This window comes from Arachis hypogaea, chromosome 10, assembly GCF_003086295.3.
Source record: "Arachis hypogaea cultivar Tifrunner chromosome 10, arahy.Tifrunner.gnm2.J5K5, whole genome shotgun sequence".
Taxonomy (NCBI): Eukaryota; Viridiplantae; Streptophyta; class Magnoliopsida; order Fabales; family Fabaceae; genus Arachis; species Arachis hypogaea.
The window spans coordinates 98,569,703-98,588,276 of NC_092045.1; the positions used below are offsets into that span (position 1 = coordinate 98,569,703).

Consider the following 18,574-nt stretch of genomic DNA (forward strand, 5'->3'; position numbering starts at 1 on the left):
AATGTGGAACAATTAAGGGTGGAACATCATGAGCACTCCATCATTCTCCATGAAATAAGAGAAGATCAAAGAGCAATGAGGGAGGAGCAACAAAGGCAAGGAAGGGACATAGAAGAGCTTAAGGACATTGTTGGTTCTTCAAGAAGAAGACGCCACTAAGGTGGATTCATTCCTTGTTCTTATTTCTTTCTGCTTTTCAGTTTTTATGTTGTGCTCATTTATGTTTTGTGTCTCTACTTCATGATCATTAGTGTTTAGTAACTATGTCTTAAAGTTATGAATAATTCCATTAATACTTCACCACTCTTAAATGAAAAATGTTTTTAATCAAAAGAACAAGAAGTACATGAATTTCGAATTTATCCTTGAATTTTTAGTTCAATTATATTGATGTGGTGACAATACTTTCTGTTTTCTGAATGAATGCTTGAACAGTGCATATTTTTTATCTTGTTGTTTATGAATGTTAAAACTGTTGGCTCTTGAAAGAATGATGAACAAAGAGAAATATTATTGACAATCTGAAAAATAATGAAAATTGATTTTTGAAGCAAGAAAAAGCAGTGAAAAGTAAAAAGCTTGCGAAAAAAATGGCGAAAAAATAAAAAGAAAAAGAAAAAGCAAGCAGAAAAAGCCAATAGCCCTTAAAACCAAAAGGCAAGGGTAAAAAGGATCCAAGGCTTTGAGCATCAATGGATAGGAGGGCCCAAGGAAATAAAATCCAGGCCTAAGCGGCTAAATCAAGCTGTCCCTAACCATGTGCTTGTGTCATGCAGGTCCAAGTGAAAAGCTTGAGACTGAGTGGTTAAAGTCGTGATCCAAAACAAAAGAGTGTGCTTAAGAGCTCTGGACACCTCTAACTGGGGACTCTAGCAAAGCTGAGTCACAATCTGAAAAGGTTCACCCAGTCATGTGTCTGTGGCATTTATGTATCCGGTGGTAATACTGGAAAACAAAGTGCTTAGGGCCACGGCCAAGACTCATAAAAGTAGCTGTGTTCAAGAATCAACATACTTAACTAGGAAAGTCAATAACACTATCCGAAATTCTAAGTTCCTAGAGAAGCCAATCATTCTGAACTTCAAAGGAAAAAGTGAGATGCCAAAACTGTTTAGAGGCGAAAAGCTACAAGTCCCGCTCATCTAATTAGAATTAATATTCATTGATATTTTGGAATTTATAGTATATTCTCTTCTTTTTATCCTTTTTGATTTTCAGTTGCTTGGGGACAAGCAACAATTGAAGTTTGGTGTTGTGATGAGCGGATAATTTATACGCTTTTTGGCATTATTTTTAGGTAGTTTTTAGTAAGTTCAAGCTACTTTTAGGGATGTTTTCATTAGTTTTTATGATAAATTCACATTTCTGGACTTTACTATGAGCTTGTGTGTTTTTCTGTGATTTCAAGTAATTTTTGGCTGAAATTGAGGGACTTGAGCAAAACTCTGAAAAAGGCTGACAAAAGGACTGCTGATGCTGTTGGAATCTGACCTCCCTGCACTCGAAATGGATTTTCTAGAGCTACAGAACTCCAAATGGCGCGCTCTCAACGGCGTTGGAAAGTAGATATCCAGAGCTTTCCAGCAATATATAATAGTCCATACTTTATTCGGTAATTGACGACGTAAAGTGGCGCTCAACGCCAAGTACATGCTGCTGTCTGGAGTTAAACGCCAGAAACACGTCACAACCCGGAGTTGAACGCCAGAAACACGCTATAACTCGGCGTTCAACTCCAAAGGAAGCCTCAGCTCGTGGATAGATCAAGCTCAACCCAAACACACACCAAGTGGGCCCCGGAAGTGGATTTATGCATCAATTACTTACTCATGTAAACCCTAGTAGCTAGTCTAGTATAAATAGGATAATTTACTATTGTATTAAACATCTTTGGTCTCAGTTTTATTTTATTCTTCATCTTAAGAGGCCATTGATCACGTTTTGGGGGGCTGGCCATTCGGCCATGCCTGAACCTTTCACTTATGTATTTTCAACGGTGGAGTTTCTACACACCATATATTAAGGGTGTGGAGCTCTGCTGTACCTCAAGTTTTAATACAATTACTATTATTTTCTATTCAATTCTCTTTTATTCTTATTCCAAGATATACGTTGCACAACAACTTGATGAATGTGATGATCCGTGACACTCATCATCATTCTCACCTATGAACGCGCGTGACTGACAACCACTTCCGTTCTACCTTATGCCGGGTGCATATCTCTTAGATTCCCCAACAGAATCTTCGTGGTATAAGCTAGATAGATGGTGGCATTCATGGGAATCCGGAAAGTCTAACCTTGTCTGTGGTATTCCGAGTAGGATTCCGGGAATCCGGAAAGTCTAACCTTGTCTGTGGTATTCTGAGTAGGATTCCGGTATTGAATGACTGTGACGAGCTTCAAACTCCTGAAGGCTGGTTAGTGACAGACGTAAAAGAATCAAGGGATTCTATTCCAACCTGATTGAGAACCGACAGATGATTAGCCGTGCTGTGACAGAGCATAGGGCCATTTTCACTGAGAGGATGGGATGTAGCCATTGACAACGGTGATGCCCTACATACAGCTTGCCATGGAAAGGAGTAAGAAGGATTGGATGAATGTAATAAGAAAGTAGAGATTCAAGAGGAGCACATCATCTCCATATGCCTATCTGAAATTCTCACCATGGAATTATATGAGTAACTATTTACTATTTTATTTTCTGTTCATTATTTATTTTCAAACTTGTCATAAACCATTTAATCTGCCTAACTGAGATTTACAAGGTGACCATAGCTTGCTTCATACCAACAATCTCTGTGGGATCGACCCTTACTCATGTAAGGTATTACTTGGATGACCCAGTACACTTGCTGGTTAAGTTGAACAGAGTTGTGTCCACACATAGCAAAGAGCCATAATAATGATTCCATACAATAACAAAGAGTACTACATTAATGTGATCACAATTTCGTCCACCAGTCATTACTACAAAACTTGCTACAATCCGCCTAAAGATCCTAATTGGAAGCCTATGACCAAGAAAAAAAGGAGACCTATGAAGAGAAGTGTTCCAGCAGTGGACTTGCTATCACCACATATGTATGGTGACTTTAGGGATCGATTTGTCATATAACCTAAATGGTTAAGAGTTTAAGTGTGACATTATAGGTTGGTCAAGGGTTTAATTATCATTAAACCAAATGATAATGGGTTCAATTGTCAGCTCTGTATAACGATCCATACAAAAAATCAAGTTGTTGAGGAAAATAATTTGAATGCAAATGTTGCAAGAACTTTTCTAGATCCAGTGGTGAGTAGTTTGCAAGGTTACTTATTTGAAATATGTGTTCATGAAATTGTTGTTGTCTAAACATGAGCTGTATATTATTTGTAACTATAGATGAAGGGAAAAAAATAAAAAAAGAAGCTACCTAAATCAGGTCCAAAAGGAGGCATATCAATGGGACAAGGAGATGAAATTCTACTTTTACAATATGCTCCCCAAGCATAGGTTGTAATCTAAATCACAATTACATTATAAATAGCAACATCTAAATATTTTTTTGCACTTAATACATTACTTGTTGTTTACAAGGAGCATATGAAAATATCAACTTGAATGTTCCATGATGCGTGAGCATCTTATCCCTATTTTCTGCTTATTTTAAGTTAGAATTTACTGAGTCTGAGTACATTTTAGTGTTAAAATCCTCATTGGATGCTACTTTGAGTTGTTTTTGTGCTTTAATTATTTTAGGTAAAATTCGGATTAATTTGGCAGAGTTTTGTGCAAGAAAAGAGAAGAATTGAAGCTGCTTACTAGGGCGCTAAATGCCAGCTTGGCATTTAGCGCCAGCAACTCAGCGAGACCAAAAGCGTTTCTGCCCTCAAGGGCGCTAAACGCCAAGGCTGGCATTTAGCGCCAGGCAATCCGGATCTCACCTCACTCTTGGAGCATCTTTAGTTGGATTTAGCTTTTAGTTACTTTATTTTATTTTATTTTAGTTATTTTTATTTACAAACAAAATCTTTTAGATTTAGAATTTTTTAATTTATTTTAGTTTCAAATCAAATTAGGTTAGATATAAAAGAGAAAAGATTCACCCTTTAGGGGCATCTTCTCTCTTCCGCACTTTCATACTTTTGGAACCCTAGTTTTCTCTTTGACGCATGAGCAACTAAACCTCCTTGGTTAAGGTTAGGAACTCTGTTTATTTCTATAGATTAAGATTATTATTTTTCTATTTTAATTAATTTTTCTATTTTAATTAATGTATTGATTCAGTTTCAAGGATTATTTTCGTACTTTATTTTATGATCTGGGTGGAACGGAAGAATGACCCTTATTCTAATTGCATTCTTGTGATTCTAGGAAGAGATATCTCACCTAAACAATAGCTTGAAAGTAAATTCCTCCTAAATCGTTAATTACTTGAACTAATCGAGATACGTGACATATAATCCTCTTAGCTTTGGGTAATTAGGATTTTTCTGGCGATAAACTAGAATTGAACTTAATCCTCTAATTGAAATTAAGTGACCAAGACATTGGCGGTTAACTAGGTTAAAGGAGACTAAATCACAAAGACATTAGGGTTTAGTCACTGACAGTTTACCATGAAATGAATCTTACATTATTAAAATAGTTGGTAAGAAAACTTAATCCGGAAAAGTAAACATCTCCGAAACTTTAACTGTTTTCTCTTGTATATTTCACATCATTCTCACTGTTTGCGTTTTCTTACTCTTTGAATTACTGTTTAATGCTTTTTGAACCTCAAAACATAACTTTCTACTTGCCTGACTAAGGAATCATTCGACCATAGTTGCTCAATCCATCAATGCTTGTGGGATTCGACCCTCACTCACCTGAGGTATTACTTGGTACGACCCGGTGCACTTGTCAGTTATTTTGTGAATATAGAAATTCCGCACCAAATTTTTGGTACCGTTACCCGGGGTTGACTGTGATTGACAACTAACCGTTGTCTTATTACTTAGATTAGGCGTTTTTAGCTTTTTCATTTTTATTTATTTTGTTCTTTATTTTTTGAAAAATTGGTTTAAGTTTATTTTAAAATTTTTTCTTAATTTCTGAAATTAAATTTGGTGTCCCTTTAGTCATTTTATTTTGTTTTTTCTGATTAATTTTCTTTTCTTTATTTTTGGAATTAGTGGCATATTTTTCCTTATTAATTTTTGAATTTCTACTATCAATTATTTTGTTTGTTTTATTTTATTTCTCTTACATAGGATACCTCACTGGAAATTCTCTGCACTATGACGTAGAGATGTTCACTTTTCTTATTTGTTGTTTGTTTATGAGCAGGAACAGGGACAAATAATTTCTCTTTGACTTTGACCCTGAGATTGAGAGGACTGCAAGAAGACGTTTACAACAAGCTAGAGCTTATACAGCTGCTGAAAGTCTCATGGATAACTCTCAGAAAGAAGTTGAAGAGTTTATCATGGAGGGCAACCCTAACAACAATGTAATCAATCCCAATGTTGCTAATCCGAATACAAATGGGCAACCTGGGAGGACTCTTGGCTCTTATACTGCTCCTAGCCCAGATTTTTATGGAAATAGCATTTCTGTGCCCCCTATTGCTGTAAAAAAACTTTAAGCTGAAGTCTCAGTTGATCTCTCTAGTGTAGCAAAACTGTCAGTTTCGCAGTTTTTCACAGGAAGATCCCAACCTGTACATAGCTAATTTTCTGCAAATCTGTGATACTATGAAGACTACTGGGGTCAATCCCAATGTCTACATGCTATTTCTCTTCCCATTTGTTATGAGAGATAGAGCAAAGTAGTGGCTTGATACTCACCTCAAGAAGAGCTTGTACACTTGGGACAAGGTGGTCATTGGGTTTCTGACCAAGTTCTTTCCTCCTCAGAAGTTGATTAAGGCGAGGATGGATGTTCAGACCTTGAGGTAGAGATAGGGAGAGTCTCTCTATGAAGCTTGAGAAAGGTACAATCAGATGCTCAGGAAGTGTCCTCTTGATATGTTCTCAGACTGGATTCAAGTGCAGATATTCTATGATGGAGTCTTTGAAACAAGAAGGATGTCTTTAGATAACTATACAGGAGGGTCACTCCACATGAAGAAGACCCCTTATGAGGCCATGGAGCTAATTAAGATGGTTGCTAATAACCAGTATTTATACTCTTCTGAGAGGACCTCTGTGAAGAAGGGAGTCATGGAGTTAGATACACTAGACACTATTCTTGCTCAGAATAAGGTTATGTCTTAGCAAATTAGTGCTATCACACAACACTTGAGTGGAATGCAAGTTTCAGCTGTTAGTACTCAAGAAACCTCCTATGACATGAGTGACGGCTTCCCTCAAGGTGAGACTTATGACTATGGCCAGTATATTTCTGAGTAGGTTAATTTTATGGGCAACTCATCCAGAAATCCCAATAATGATCCATATACTAAGACATTTAATTAGGGATGGAGGAATCACCCCAACTTTGGGTAGAGAGACCAATCTCAGAGACAACCGAACTTTAATAATTCTCAAGGTGGTTTCAATCAGAGTAATTTCAACAGCCGTCAATTTCAAGCCTCTCAGCCACAGCAGGCATCCATCAATCTCAGAGTACTCCTGACTTAGCCTCTATAGTTGCTGAAATCTCCAAGACTACTCACAGTTTTATGCATGAAACCAGAGCTTCACTTCGGAATTTGGAGGTACAAGTGGGTCAGTTGGGTAGGCAAATACCTGAGAGATCTCCTAACACTCTTTCTGGTGACACAGTGGTTAATCCAAGAGAAGAGTATAAAGTTGTCACAGAGGCAGTTAAATCAGAAACAATGGAGGAAGTACAGGTTGACAAGGGGTCAGAGGAAACAGAAGAGACTGCAGGTACCAAGGTACACACCCAGAACCCCAAAAGGAGACCAGGGACAAGCAGTTCTCGCAGTTCTTGGAAGTCTTTAAACAGATGCAGATCAATATTCCTTTTGCTGAGGCTCTAGAGCATATGTCTCCCTATGTTAAGTTCATGAAGAGCTTCCTCTCAAGAAGAAGACCTTAAAGGGAGATGAGAATGAAAATGATGCCAAAAAGCGTATAAAATATCCGCTCATCAGAACACCAAACTTAAACTGTTGCTTGTCCCCAAGCAACCAAAAACAAAGTAAGATTAAAAAGAAGAGAAGCATACAATAAATTTCAGAGTTCTCGATGAAGCTCAGTTTCAATTAGATAAGCAGGACTAGTAGCTTTTTGCTTTTGAACAGTTTTGGCATCTCACTTTCCATTAAAGCTTAGAATAATTTGCATCTTTAGGAACTTATAATCCAGATGATACTATTGATTCTTCTAGTTCAGTTCTTTTTTTATTCTTGAACACAACTTCTTTAAAGTCTTGGTTGTGACCCAAAGCGCTTTGTTTCTAGTATTACCACCGGATACATAAACGTCACAGACACTTAACTGGGTGAACCCTTTCAGATTGGGATTTAGCTTTGCTAGAATTCCCAACCAGTGGTGTCCAGAGTTCTTAAGCACACTCTTTGCTTTGGACATGACTTTAACTGCTCAGTCTCAAGCTTTTCACTTGACACTTTCACACCAAAAGCATATAATTAGGGAAGCAGCTCATTTGAACTGTTCAGGCTAAGATATTTCTTTTAGGCCCTCCTAACCATTGATGCTGAAAGCCTTGGATCCTTGCTCTTGCCTTTTGGTTTAAAGAGGTATCAGCTTTTTCTTTTTCTCTTTTTCTGCTTTTTTTTGCATGTTTCTTTCTTCTTTTTTTTTCTGCTTTTTGCTTCTTTTTCTTGCTTCAAGAATCAATTTTTGGATTTTTCATATTACCAATAACACTTCAATTTCATCATTATTCTTTCAAGAGCCAACATTCTTTAACTCCAACATCAATTATGCACTGTTTATTCATACATTCAGAAAATAAAAGCAATGCCACCACATCAATTAGTTGAAATATTCTTAATATATAACTAGAAAATTCAAGTATCTCTCTTTTCTTTTTCAATTAAATTTTTTTTTAAGCAAGGTGAGAGATGCATGGAATATTTCATAATTTTAAGACATAAAGGTGATCATGCACTAGAAACAAACTATAAGATAAAATGCATGGAAAACAGAAAAATAACATTGGCAACAGGGGATTAAGGGAAGAAATCCACCTTAGTGATGGCGGCTACTACTCCTTCTGGAGGGTCTACTGGAGTGCTTGATTTCTTCTACGTCATGTCTTTACCTCTGTTGTTCTTCCCTCATGGCTCTTTGATCTTCTCTCATGGCCTTTTGATCTTCTCTTATTTCATAGAGGATGGTGGAATGCTCTTGATGTCCCATCCTCAACTGATCCATGCTAGAGCTTAATTCTCCTAGAGAAGTATTTAATTGGTCCCAATTGCCTTAGGGGAGGGAAATACATCCCTTGAAGCATCTCAGGGATGTCTTGTTGAGGCATCTACACATGCTCTTGTTGAGGTACATGTGTGGGTTCTATAGTTTGCTCCATCCTCTTCTTAGTGGTTGGTTTGTCCTCCTCAATGGAGATGTTTCCTTCTATGACGATTCCAACTGAATTGCATAGAGGACAGATAAGGTGGCGGAAACGCCAACCTTGCTAAGGTGGAATGCTTTTCAACTTTATTGTATAACTCTTGAGGTATAACCTCATGTACCTCCACCTCACTCCCAATCATAATGCAATGAATCATGATGGCTCTGTCAATAGTCACTTCTGACTGATTGCTAGTAGGGATGATAGAGCGTTGGATGAATTCCAACCATCTTCTAGCTATGGGATTGAGGTCAAGCCTTCTTAGTTGGACAGGCTTGCCTTGAGTATCCCTCTTCCACTGAGCTCCTTCCACACAAATGTCTGAAAGGACTTGGTCCAGCCTCTGATCAAAAATTGACTCTCCTAGTGTAAGGATGTGGGTCTCTTTGCATTACTGGCAGATGGAGCGCCAACTTTACACTTTCCGGGCTGAAATCGAAGGGTCGCCCTCGAACCATGGTACTCCAATTTTTAAGATGTGGTTTCACACTAGATGTCATGGTTTTTAGTGACCCACACATTAGCATAGAACTCTTGCACCATCAAGATTCCAACTTCCGGAATAGAATTGGTTAGAACCTCCCAACCTCTCCTCTGAATTTTTCGTCGAATTTTTGGGTACTCATTCTTTTTGAGCCTAAACGAGACTTCAGGAATCACCATTTTCTTTGCCACTACTTCATAGAAGTGGTCTTGATGAGCTTTGGTGATGAATCTCTCCATCTCCCAAGGTTCGGAGGTAGAAGCAACAATGTTTCCTTTCCTTTTTCTAAAGGATTCTCTGACTTTGGGTGCCATAAGTGTGAATGGAAACCAAAAAGCAAGGTTTTTCCAACACCAAACTTAAAATCTTTGCTCCTTCTCGAGCAAAATAAGAAGAAAATAGTAGAAGAAGAAGAGAATAGTGGAGATGGAGGGAGAGAGGAGGATTCGGCCAAGTAGGGCTTTAGTGTATGCAGGGTAGGAAGAAGGGGTATATATAGAGGTGGGTTTGGGTAGGGGTTCGAATGAATGGGTGGGAATTGGGTGGGTAGTTTTGAATTTGAAGTAGGTGGGGGATGGTGGGAGTTATGATAGTTTTGATAAGAGATATGGATATGATTGGTTTAGGGTTTATGGGAAAGAGTGTGTGGGGAAGAGTGAAAGTAGAAGAGAAAAGAAGGTGGCGTAGGTGGAGATTATGTGGGACCCACTAATCCTGAGAGGCTAGGGAATTCGAGTTCCCTGCCCCCTTGTAGGCGTTGAACACCCAGCTCCTGCTCCTAGCTGGCGTTCAACGCCAGCTATGTGCTCCTGTTAGGGTGTTAAACACCCATTGGAGTGTTTCTTCCTGGCGTTCAACGCCAGGTCTTTGCCTCTTTTGGGGTATTGAATGCCCAATCTCTGCCCCCTGGCTGGTGTTCAACGCCAGCTTCATGCTCCTGGCTGGCGTTCAATGCCAGCAAAGTTACTCCTCATGGACGTTGAATGGCCACTCTAGCCTCTTTATCTGGCGTTCAACGCCAGCAAGGTACTTGCTCCAGGGTGTTCTGTTTTCAGCTTTGACTATTTCTGTTTATGTTCTAACTACTGCACAAGATCACAAACTTTAACAAATATGAAAATTAAACTGAGATAATTAAAATAAACTTAATGAAAAATAGAAATAACTTTAATTATGGTTGGGTTGTCTCCTGATAAACCACTATTTCATGGTTTATTTTGTGCTCAATTGAGTGGATTTTATCAACTCTTTACCCACTTATTCATACTATTCGCATGTTTTACATTTGCCTTCCTAATTATGTGCTTTGATTGAAAACATGCTTCTTTGATCTTATATTTGCTTATTATTAATCCTCTCTTATTACCATTAGATGCCTTGATATGTGTGTCAAGTGTTTTCAGAGATTATAAGGCAGGAATGGCTCAGAGGATGGAAAGGAAGCATGCAAAAATGGAAGGAATACAATAAGTTGGAGAAATTGCTAAGCTGTCCAGCCTGACCTCTCTGCACTCAAACGGCTATAACTTTAGCTACAGAGGTCTAAACGATGCGGTTTCAGTTGCGTTGGAAAACTAACGTCCGGGGCTTCGATTTGATATATAATATGATATAGTTTCCCTGACGCTAGGCGACGCGACCGCGTGATCCATGCGGCCGCGTCGCAATGACGAAAATCCAGCGTTGCCAAATTCGAAACCAGCGAATTCTGGACTGTTTCTGACCCAGTTTGCGGCTCAGAAAACACAGATTAAAGGCTATAAAGTGGAGGAATACATCCATTCATAGAAGGCTCTCATAATTCACTTCTCATGATTTAGATTAGTTTTGAGAGAGGTTCTCTCCTCTCTCTCTTAGGGTTAGGATTATGATTAGAAATTAGGATTTTTAGAAACTAGGATTTAGGACTTCTCTTAACTTTCTAGAGTGACACTCGATCCAGGTTCAATATTCCTTTTTCTATTTAAATCTCTCTTTTATATTTTGATTACTCTGAAGCTTTTATTATGTTTGATTGATGTTGCCCAATTGGCTGTTGATATTTTCCGTGTTAGAATTGACATTTTTATTTAATGATATTTGTGGTATTTCAGTTTAATATTTCTTTCTTTTATTTACATGATTATTGCTTCCCATCGAGTCACGCGATCGCGTGCCCCACGCGTCCGCGTCACCCAACCTTATCGCGCACCACGTGACCGCGTCACCAGCGTCGCACAACCTATCCAGATTAGTGCCAATTTTCTTATCCTCTCTTTTCTAATCCTAATTTCTTCCTTCTCTCTCCTTTCTCACTTTCTTTTTCTTCTTCTCCTCCTTTTTCCCTCTCATTTTTTTTATTTTATTTGCATACTTTCATTCATTGCATATTTTTATTTTTCTAAATTTATTCTTTTACCATTGGTGTTCAAATGTTTTTATTCAACTGTTATTTCTTCTCTGGTATTATCTTGATGCTTAGTGACTTGTTTAATTCTGATTGAGTAATATTATTTAAATCAATGCCAATCTTTTATATTTGTATTACTTTTGCATTGACATAAATTTATATTATCTCTCTTTCCCATTGTTGCAAATTTTGCACCATTGATTTGCCATGTCCTTCCACTATTTTCTCACTTGCATGTTGTAGCTACCATGTAAATGAGACGCTTATCATTTGGCATTAACCCAATTATATTTTATTTATTTTCTATCTTTTTGGGTTACTTTTTCTTTTCCCTCTTCTTTCAGGATGGCCACCACGAAGGGAAAGGAAAAGCTTCTTAATGGGAAGACAAACAAGTCCATCAGCAAAATCCTTGGAGAAAAGCATCAGTTGGAGAAGACCCGTCCACCTGCACATCTCAGCATGCACCGAGGACGGTGCAATCTTTAAGTGTGGGGAGGTCGATACCGATCTCCATGGGTTAGTACTTTCTTGTCTCAAACACCAATGTTTAAATTTTCTTTGTAGATTAGTTGTTGCATTTGCATATTTGTTTGATATTTGCATATTTTACCACTTGGTTAAAGTAATATTTTCTTTTTCAAGAAAATTTTTAGAGAATTTCACTAATTTGAATAAAATTTTTTGTTACACTTGTTTGAAGAAATATTATTTTGGAACATAGTTTAAAGCTTGAACACACAAAACCAGTGAGATTTTGAGCCTATTTGATTGGTTGCATTTTATCAACCAATATTTTATTTTTGGTGTGTGTTTTTCTCTCTAAAATTGTGATCTTTGTCTTGCTTGATTCTATATTTCCATTGTTTAATGTATGCATACACTTATATGATTGAGGCCTTGTTTCACTGAGCTTACATACCCATATGGCCTTAACCTTTTCATTATCTATTGCAAACCAATTTTGAGCCTATTTTACCCCTTTGTTCTTTATTTTAGCACATTATTAACTCTAAGCGAAAAATAATAATGTCCTTAATTTGAATCCTTGGTTAGCTTAGACTAGTGAGAATGCTTATGAATTAAGTGTGAGGAAGAGTGGGTTTGGAAACATCTGGTTTGAGAATTCAGTATGTTAGAATTTTCTGAAAATGTGAAAAAAATGTTTAGGACATGTTCATGCATTCAATAAATTAATCATATGCATAAAAAAAAAGCAAATAAGAAAAAGGGGACAAAATGCCCCAAAGTAAGTAGTGAAGGCAATGCATATGTACTGTACTTAAAATTAGAATGCATGAATATGTGGAAAACATGGTTAATGGATGGCTAGATGTTGTATTATGATTACATAGATTGTTTAAGTTAGGTGGGAAAGTTTCAGTTAATTAAGGATTCAAATTTTAGTCCACTTAGCCAAATACAATCCTACCTTGACCCTAGCCCCATTACAACCCTTAAAAGACCTCTTGATTTGTGTATTGGTGCATTAAATTTTTGTTGATTGTTAGATGAAGAGCAAGCTATAGAAAGCAAGATTAGTAGAGAATTGAGAGAATTGACCCTAGACACTTGAAAGTTAGAATGATATACACTACCAAGGGTTCAGTGCTCAATTCTATGTTCCCTGCTTTCATAAGCTGTTTTCTTCTTACAAGTCTATTTGTGCTTTATTTTTATGATTTGAATTAGTGAAATCCAGTTCGTGTATGTTCTTAAAAGAATTGTTTACTTTTAACCAAGTAGGTAGAAGCATTTTGCATTTAGTTGCATTCATAGGTTGCATCTCATACATTCTATCATTCCTCTTCATCTCTTTATAGTTTCTCTTGAGCTTAGCATGAGGACATGCTATTGTTTAAGTGTGGGGAGGTTGATAAACCACTATTTCATGGTTTATTTTGTGCTCAATTGAGTGGATTTTATCAACTCTTTACCCACTTATTCATACTATTCGCATGTTTTACATTTGCCTTCCTAATTATGTGCTTTGATTGAAAACATGCTTCTTTGATCTTATATTTGCTTATTATTAATCCTCTCTTATTACCATTAGATGCCTTGATATGTGTGTTAAGTATTTTCAGAGATTATAAGGCAGGAATGGCTCAGAGGATGGAAAGGAAGCATGCAAAAATGGAAGGAATACAATAAGTTGGAGAAATTGCTAAGCTGTCCAGCCTGACCTCTCTGCACTCAAACGGCTATAACTTTAGCTACAGAGGTCTAAACGACGCGGTTCCAGTTGAGTTGGAAAGCTAACGTCCGGGGCTTCAATTTGATACATAATATGATATAGTTTCCCTGACGCTAGGCGATGCGACCGCGTGATTCATGCGGCCGCATCGCAATGACGAAAATCCAGCGTGGCCAAATTCGAAACCAGCGAATTCTGGACTGTTTTTGACCCAGTTTGCGGCTCAGAAAACACAGATTAAAGGCTATAAAGTGGAGGAATGCATCCATTCATAGAAGGCTCTCATAATTCACTTCTCATGATTTAGATTAGTTTTGAGAAAGGTTATCTCCTCTCTCTCTTAGGATTAGGATTAGGATTAGAAATTAGGATTTTTAGAAACTAGGATTTAGGACTTCTCTTAGCTTTCTAGAGTGACACTCGATCCAGGTTCAATATTCCTTTTTCTATTTAAATCTCTCTTTTATATTTTGATTACTCTAAAGCTTTTATTATGTTTGATTGATGTTGCCCAATTGGCTGTTGATATTTTCCGTGTTAGAATTGACATTTTTATTTAATGATATTTGTGGTATTTTAGTTTAATATTGCTTTCTTTTATTTACATGATTATTGCTTCCCATCTGAAGGCATTTTTATTCCAGCAGTTACAATTTTCTTTCCTTTTGGTCTTGGTTAAATAATTGGTAACTCTAGAGTTATCAAACTCATTGTTGACTGAAAATTGGAATTCATCCACTTAACTTATCTTCATAGTTAGAGGTTAACAAAGTGGGAGAAAAATCCAATTCTCATCACAATTGATAAGGATAACTGGGATAGGACCTCCAGTTCTTATACCTTGCCAAGAGATTTTATTAGTATTATTTTATTTTACTTATCATATAATATATTCGCACCTTACTTCCAAAATCCCAATTTACAACTCATAACCAATAATAAGAACATACCTCCCTGCAATTCCTTGAGAAGACGACCCGAGGTTTAAATACTCGATTATCAATTTATTTAGGGGTTTGTTACTTGTGACAACCAAAACGTTTGTATGAAAGGACTTTTGAAGGTTTAGAAACTATACTTGCAACGAGGATTTATCCGCAAATTTCTAGACAACGCAAAAGTTCTCTCATCATCTCTCAACAAGCACTTCTTTAACGTGACTAGCTTGACGGTTAGCTCCTTACAGAGATGGATAGGGGCTCAAAATTTTGCCCCTTACAGTGAACTTCTTTCTTGTCCTCTCATGGATGAGCTCCACATGCTCTAAAGATAGGCTCATGTTCACAGTGTGTAAAATGACTGAATTGTCAGTGAAGACAACTTTCAGGCCAGGTGAGAGGCCTTCAGTGAGAATTTTCGTATCCCTTTAGCCCTTGGGCACTTTCTTCTTAGTGCCATACCTCTCAGAGCTTGATGACGATTGACTCATACCAAACTTAGAATTGGTGTCTAAGGGCTCTGTACTGAGAGGAGTGATTGAAGCACATCACATTTGTTAATGGTGCTTCCTTCAACTGAGGTAGAATGAGGTTTATAAACCTTGACCATAATATAATCCTCCTCTAATTGCAGGACTAGTTCTCCTTTGTCTACTTTGCCTGTAGCTAGGAAAGGTCTTCCAAGGATGATGCATTCCTTCTCTTCCTCCCCAGTATCTAGAATTATGAAATCAGCAGGGATGTAAAGGTCTTCAACCTTCTCCAAGACATCCTCTACCAGTCCATAAGCATTTTTCATGGACTTGTCTGCCATCTCTAGTGAGATTCTTGTAGCTTATACCTTAAAGATTTCCAGCCTCTCCATTACAGAGAGAGGCATGAGATTTATGCTTGACCCTAGGTCACACAGAGCCTTATCAAAGATCGTGGTGCCCATGGTGCAAGGAATTAAGAAGCATCCGGGATCCGGCTTCTTCTGAGGTAACTTCTGCTGAACCAAGGCATTGAGTTCCTTGGTGAGCACTGAAGGTTCTTCCTCCAATGTCTTTGTGCCAAACAACTTGGCATTCAGCTTCATGAGAAGTCCTAGGTACCGAGCAACTTGTTCTTCCCTAGTTTCCTCTTCCTCATCAAAGGAAAAGTATTCTTCAGATTCTATGATCTTTAACCAAGCATTTAAGGAAACTTCAATGGGCTCCTCATGAACCTTGGGTTCTATTAGCTCTTCAATAGGAAAGTTCTCAGAGGGCTTAGGGTCACCAACTACTCCTATTGTGGCGTTCAACGCCAGGACTTGTGTCTCTTTGGAAATTGAACGCCCAGCTTGTATCCTTTTACTGGCGTTCAACGCCAATGATGGTTCTTCTTTGAGCGTTGAACGCCCAGTAAGGTCTTTCTTACTGGCGTTCAATGCCATATCATCTCCTTCAGATTCGACCTCAGTTTCTACAATGATGGCCTTGCACTTTTTTCTTGGATTCGCTTCAGTGTTACTAGGAAGAGTGTTAGAAGGGATCTCAGGGATTCTCTTACTTAACTGACCAACTTGTACCTCCAGATTTCTAATGGAGGACCTAGTTTCTATTATGAAACTATGAGTAATCTTAGAGAGTTCAGAGACTATGGTTGCTAAGTCAGAAAAGCTCTGCTTAGAAGTCTTCATCTATTACTGAGAAGATGGGAATGGTGATCTGTTGTTAAACCTAGGATAGACCATTCTGAGAGAATGTCAGGAGGACATCTCTTGATCAGTTGCTTGTATCTTTCCCAAGCTTCATAGAGGGATTCACCCTCTTTTTGCCTGAAGGTTTGTACTTCCAACCTGAGCTTGCTCATCTTTTGAGGTGGAAAGAACTTGGCCAAGAAAGCATTGACCAAGTTTTCCCAAGAGTCTAGGCTTTCCTTATGTTGAGAATTCAACCACATCCTAGCTTTGTCTCTAACAGCAAAAGGGAAAAGCATAAGTCTGTAGACCTCAGGATCCACTCTATTGGTCTTAACAGTATCACATATTTGCAAGAATTTAGATGAAAATTGATGTGAATCTTCCAGTGGAAGTCCATGAAATTTGCATTTTTGTTGCATTAGAGAGACTAACTGAGGCTTAAGCTCTAAGTTATTTGCTCTAATGGCAGGTTTGGAGATACTTCTTCCATAGAAGTTAGAAGTGGGTATAGTGAAGTCACCAAGAACCTTCCTTGCATCTTCTCCATTGTTCTATTCGGCTGCCATGCTTGTATTTTCTATTTCTTGTTCTAAAAGATCTATGAGGTCTCTTCCAGAGTATTGTGCTTTAACTTATTGTAAACGCCTCCTTAGGGTCCTCTCAAGTTCAGGATCAAGATCAAAGAGAGGTTCTTTATCTTTGTTCCTGCTCATAAACAAGAAAAAAAACAAGAAAGAAGAAGAATGAGAGCTCTATGTCAAAGGATAGAGAACTCCCTGTGAGATGTGAAGAAGAAAGAAGAATGAAGATAGAGAGGAGATAAGAAGAATTCGAATAAAAGGGGTAAAGAATTCGAAAATTAAGAAGTAAAAAGAGAAATTAAAATATTTTGTTTTTATTTTATTTTATTTATTTAATTCAAAAATAGGAAAAAAATTAAAAGCTAATTAATTAAACAGAATTGAAAATTAGAAGGTAGTTTTCGAAAAAGAAGAGAGAGGAATTAGTTAGGAAGTATTGAAAAAGAAGAGAGAAAGGAAAGTAACTAATTAAGAAAGATTTGCGAATAAGATAAGATAGAAGATTTGATTTTATTTTAAAAGTTTTTAAATTTAAAATTAGAAAAGATAAGACAAAATTTTGAAAAGATTTGAAAATGATTTGATTTTGAATTTTGAAATTTGAAATAAGATAAGATAAATATTTAAAAATAAGTTAAAAAGATAAGATATGGTGAAGAATTGAAAAAGAATTGAAAAGATAAGATTTGAAATTTGATTTTTGAAAAAGATTTAAATTTGAAATTTGAAATTTGAATTTTTAAATTTTAAATTTTGAAATTGAGTTTTTAAAATTGAATTTGAAATAAGATAAGATAGGATTTTTGAAATTTAAAGAAAGATAAAAAGATAAGATAAAGATTTGACAAAGATTTTGAAATTTGAAATTAGAATAAGATAAGATAAGATTTTTTTGAAATTTTAAGAAAGATAAGAAAAGATATATATATTTTTTTCGAAATTAATGAAGAAAGAGAAAAACAACCAAAAGACACCAAACTTTAAAGTTTTTAGATTAAAAAAACTAAGTTTTTGAAATTTAAAAAGAAAAACACCAAACTTAAAAATTTTAAGATTAAAACAAGAAAAGAAACAAGAACAACTTGAATACCAAGAAAAAACATTTAAGACAGTTTCAAAAATTTTAAGGAAAATAAGGAACACACAAGGGACACCAAACTTAAGAATTGACACTAAACTCAAATAAAAGACACTATTTTTGAAACTTTTTGTAAAAATAAATAAGAAAGTTCGAAACTTTAACAAGAACAAAAACAAAAGACTCACACAAAAACAAAGATTAATGATGAGCGGATAATTTATACGCTTTTTGGCATTGTTTTTAGGTAGTTTTTAGTATGATCTAGTTACTTTTAGGGATGTTTTCATTAGTTTTTATGATAAATTCACATTTCTGGACTTTACTATGAGTTTGTGTGTTTTTCTGTGATTTCAGATATTTTCTGGCTGAAATTGAGGGACTTGAGCAAAACTCTGATAAGAGGCTGACAAAGAACTGCTGATGTTGTTGGAATCTGACCTCCCTACACTCGAAATAGATTTTCTGGAGCTACAGAACTCCAAAAGGCGCGCTCTTAACGGTGTTGGAAAGTAGACATCCAGAGCTTTCTAACAATATATAATAGTCCATACTTTATTCGTAATTAGATTACGTAAACTGGTGCTCAACGCCAGTTCCATGTTGCATTCTGGAGTCAAACGCCAAAAACACGTCACGAACCAGAGTTGAACGCCCAAAACACGTTACAACTTGGCATTCAACTCCAAGAGAAGCCTCAGC

At 36.8% G+C, this 18,574-nt stretch overlaps 1 non-coding gene across 1 annotated transcript; it reads left to right on the top strand.

Annotated features, from left to right (window-relative positions):
* Window positions 1-16,273: 16,273 nt before the first annotated feature.
* LOC112718841 (small nucleolar RNA R71) lies at window positions 16,274-16,377 on the top strand. Its single transcript, XR_003161168.1, has one exon. It is a non-coding gene; the product is annotated as a small nucleolar RNA R71 (small nucleolar RNA).
* The last annotated feature ends 2,197 nt before the right edge of the window (window positions 16,378-18,574 follow it).